Raw genomic sequence first — 5,195 nt, 5'->3', positions numbered from 1 at the left:
ATTACAGTCAAGAGCAATCTATCCACCATTGTCCTAATTACACATTGTAGGAATAATGAATGCTAATGATTTAATGTACAATAATTACCAGGATTGAAAAATAAAATATAATAATCATCATCATTTTGTTATCAATAACACAGATATTTTGGCATGGTTAATCTCCACTTGAGGCTGAGATAAAATTTCAAGGTTTTGTGGGAATTTTTTTGTCCCCACTTAGAAGCACTCCATTTTCTTCTCCTCCTCCTTCCAGCTCCATCTTTATTAAGACAAGAAATCCATAGCACAGAATAGAAATGTCTTGCTTCTTCTGGAGGGTCAGAGTTGAAGGGTTAAATCCAAGTCTCCTGTTCCGTGGCCAGCAGATCACCTTTGGTTTCTTCCAGAACATCTTTTTGTGTAGGAAAGAAAGAGAAAGCAATTACTCAGATGTAGAGAACAGGATTGGGTCTTGGCTAAAGGTACTTTCCAGTTTTTTATGAAACCATCCATGGCTTCCTGTTGCAAAAAGAAAACATCCAAGCCTGATCTCCACAGTGCAGGGCTGTGTCAAGGCATCAGGGACTGTGGGCCACACCACCTGGATTTGAGTCTTGGTTCTATCACCTGCTAGCTGCACGGAGTGCGACCAAATCTATTCGCGCGTCTCTGCCTCAGTTTGCTTTCTGTAAAATGGGGCTTGAAATAATACCTGACTCAGAGTTCTGTAAGTTTAAAAGTGTAAACACATGTGAAGTGCTGAGAATAGTGCTGACATGTGGTCACTGTTCTCAGCACTTCCGTCACAAAACTAGAACCGAGAACTTCACAAACTTGCCAGGCTGTATCTTTCCCACTCCGCTCCATCAGACACACCCGCCATCGAGCCTCCACAGTGAGCTCATCATCCTCTGAAGATGGTCTGCACATTCTCAGCTCCACACCTTTGCTCACACAGTGCCCTCCACCAGGAGTGCTGTTCACGTCCCAGCCAAGCTTGATCACCGATCCTCTGGGAAGCCACCCTGCTGCTCCCAGGCAACACCAACATTTCCTTCTAGGGCATTTCCACAGCACTTCTGTCATACTACTTGTACCTCTGCCAATTTCACCTCTTGTCCATTCCATTTTGTGTTAGGATTCTTTGTTTCTATGTTTTACAAATGTATGTACCCAGATACTTTGCAAACACTTTGGAGGTTTTTGCTGTTGTTTTTGTTTGTTTATTTGTTTTTTGTTTTGAAACAGAGTCTCGCTGTCACCCAGGTTGGAATGCAGTGCTTTGATCTCAGCTCACTGCAACTTCCACCTCCTGGGTTCAAGCGATTCTCCTGCCTCAGCCTCCCTAGTAGCCGGGATTACAGGTGCACGCCATCATGTCCAGCTAATTTTTGTATTTTTAGTAGAGACAGTGTTTCATCATGTTGGCCAGGCTAGCCTCCAACTTCTGACCTCGAGTTATCTACCCACCTCAACCTTCCAAAGTGCTGGGATCACAGGCATGATCCACCACGCCCAACTAACACTTTGAAAGCAAGAAGCATATTTTCCCCAGTCTTATATTCCTCTCATCTCCACCTCATATCCCCTAATCACTACTCTGTGTCTGGAATGATGCTCCTATATACATTTGTAGAATTTCAGGAATGCAAAGGAAACTCTTTACAATGCTTATGGGTTTGATTCTGATTCTACAAATAACGCAGCCTTATTATAGAAAAACTGGAAAACAAAGACAAGTATGAGGAGGAAAAATAACATAAACTACATTCCCATAGCCCAAAGATGACCACGATAAATATGCTTGTATATTTCTGTGTTATCCTTTACAGGGAATTTTAGACAAAACTGTCCTGCCATTTACAGACTTTGGTCACAGCAAATAACCTCTGCTAGCATTTATCATGTTTGTCATATGCCAAGCGCTAAGGATTTTACTAGTGGGATCGTATTTAATCCTGACTGCAACGTGTACAGTAGGTGTTGGCACCTCCATTGTAAGGATGAGAACATCAAGGTTTAGAGAAGCGAAGCACTTTCCCAACATCACACAGCTGCGTGTGGCAAAGTCAGGATTCAGCACAGGTATCTGCACTCCGGAGACCACAGCTCACATTTTGTCCTTCAGCAGGCATTTCATTGTGCCTATTTTTCCCAAGTCATTAAATTATTTTAATAACTTGTACAGCAACCCATCCTATGCACATGTCATCATTATTTCATCCCACCTCTACAATTGGATGTTTTGTTTGTACATAATTTTTCACCATAATAAACAATTCTTTGAAGGCTATCCCTGTTCATAAATCCTTGCCCACATTCTGAATATTTCCTTGGGATACCTTCTGAGAAGTAAACTTCTGCAGCCAGAGGGCATGAGCGTTTTTGTTAATCTGCTTTATTGAAGTATAATTTGCATCAAATAAAATTAACCAATTCTAAGTGTGCAAGTCAATGAGTTTTGGCAAATTATACACCACTACTGTAATCGTGAAATAGAAGATTTCCATCATTTGAAAACGTGCTTCTTGGGTGTCATTCCCTCTCCCACCCCACACCCAACCTCCCATCCGGCCCCCTTGCAACCAAGTTCTGCTTCCCATCACTATAGTTCTGCCTTTTTTTTAGATTTTTTATCTCTCAGAACACCAATGTTTTTTGTGAGACAGAGTCTTGCTCTGTTGCCAGTTGCCAGGCCGGAGTACAGTGGTGCCATCTCAGCTCACTGCAACCTCCGCCTCCTGGGTTCAAGCAATTCTCCTGCCTCAGCCTCCTGAGTAGCTGGGACTACAGGCACACACCACCATACCCAGCTAACTTTTGTATTTTTTAGTAGAGACGGGGTTTCACCATGTTGGCCAGGATGATCTCAATCTCTTGACCTCATGATCCCGGCTCGGCCTCCTAAAGTGCTGGGATTACAGGCATAAGCCACCATGCCCGGCCTAGAATTTTATACCAATGGGATCATACAGCATGTAACCTTTCATTCTTGACTAATTTTACTCAGCATTGTGGTTTTAAAATTCATCTATGGCTGGGCATGGTAGCTCATGCCTATAATCCCAGCACTTTGGGAGGCCAAGGCAGGTAGATCACGAGGTCAGGAGTTCAAGACCAACCTGGCCAAGATAGCGAAACCCCATCTCTACTAAAAATACAAAAAAATTAGCTGGGTGTGGTGTCATGTGCCTGGAATCCCAGGTACTCAGGAGGCTGAGGCAGAGAACTGATTGAACCCGGAAGACGGAGGTTGCCATGAACCAAGATCGTGCCACTGCACTCCAGCCTGGGCAACAGAGTGAGATTCCATTTCAAAAAGTAAAAATTAAAAAACAAAAAAAAATTTGTCTATGGTGTGGTTTACATCAGTAGTAAATTTATTTTTCCTCTTGAGTAGCATTCCCTTGTATGGAAGTAACACTAACTGATACCCATTTACTAATTGGTGGACATTTGAATTCTTCTCAGTTTGGAGCTACATTGAATAAAACCACTGTAAAAAATTCAGCATAAGTTGTTGTGTGAATATCATTTTCATTTTTCTTGAATAACTACCTCAGTGTGGGACTGCTGGATCCGATATAATACATGTACATTTAATCTTATACAAAAAACAGTTTTACTTTTGGTTGCTCAGTTTTGTTGTAAAGTGCTGAGTTTTGTCCTAGCAAACAGTTAAGCTACTTAGCCAATTGTAGCTTTCAAATCTTGTTTTTATGCTTTCTTAGGGCAGTGTCAAAGCAGCAGCCTTTCATCTAGGGATAACTTATCCCCACTACTACAGCTGTACTCTTCTGAGGATCCTGCCCCATGGCCTGTCTCTTATGAGGGCTTTCCATGGTCACATGAGCTATTCCCAGCCCTGTGTGAGATCTAGAAATTGTTCTACCTACTCCTTTTGATGGTTCTCTCCTTGACTTCAGGAAGTTACCTCTGGCACATGCACAGAACCCAGAACCAAGGACATAAGAAAACTCCTCTCTTGATTTCTAGAGTTATCTTCCCAGGAAGATCTCTACTCTCCAGTACACCCTGTCCCATAAATTCTACCCACTTGGACTCCTTGAACTCCTACCTCTATCTTGAGTTCACTCAGAAAGTTCTCAAGCTCTTTAGGTTTCCCCTCTCTGTGCTATTGCTTGGAAACCCAGAGGGCTCCTCGTTTTCCTTCTCTCAGGGGCACAGACCTAGACTACCTGTTGTTCGATGCCCAAAACTGTTGCTTTTAAATATTTTGTCTGAAATTTACAAGCACAAAACAAGCAACCTCATTAAAAAGTGGTCAAAAGGCCAGGTGCGATGGCTCATGTCTGTAATCCCAGCACTTTGGGAGGCCAAGGCAGGTGAATCATCTGAGGTCAGAAGTTTGAGACCAGCCTGGCCAACATGGTGAAACCCCGTCTCTACTAAGAATACAAAAAAAAAAAAAGAATTAGCCGGGCGTGGTGGTCCACACCTGTAATCCCAGCTGCTCAGGAGGCTGACAGGAGAATTGCTTGAACCCGAGAGGCATAGGTTGCAATGAGCTGAGATTGTGCCACTGTACTCCAGCCTGGGCAACAGAGCAAGATTCTGTCTCAAAAAATAAATAGTCAAAGGACCTGAACAGACACTTTTCAAAAGGAAACATACATGAAGCCAAGAAGCACATGGAAGAAAGCTCAATATCACTAATCACTAGAAATGCAAATCAAAACCACAGTGAAATATTTATTATCTCACACCAGTCAGAATGGCTATTGTCAAAAAGTCAAAAAATAACAGAGCTGGCAAGGTTGCCAGAGAACAGGGAATGCTCATATGCTGTTGGTGAGAGTGTAAATTAGTTCAACCATTGTGGAAAGCAGTGTAGCAATTCCTCAAAGAGCTGAAAACAGAACTAACATTCAACCCAGCAATCCCATTACTGGGAATACACTCAAAGGAATATAAATCATTTTACCATAAAGACACATGCATGTGTATGTTCATACACTATTCATTACAGCAAAGACATGGAGTCAACCTAAATGCCCATCAATGATAGGCTGGATAAAGAAGATGTGGTACATATATGCCATGGAATACTACACAGCCATAAAAAAGAACAAGATAATGTATTCTGCAGGAACATGGATGGAACTGGAGGCCACTATCCTTAGCAAACTAACACAGGAATAGAAAACCAAATGCCACATGTTCTCACTTATAAGTGGGAGCTAGATGATGAG

The sequence above is a fragment of the Sapajus apella genome, unplaced genomic scaffold (assembly GCF_009761245.1).
Source record: "Sapajus apella isolate SASKATOON/1434 unplaced genomic scaffold, GSC_monkey_1.0 scaffold2, whole genome shotgun sequence".
Taxonomy (NCBI): Eukaryota; Metazoa; Chordata; class Mammalia; order Primates; family Cebidae; genus Sapajus; species Sapajus apella.
This window is presented reverse-complemented; position numbering follows the sequence as displayed.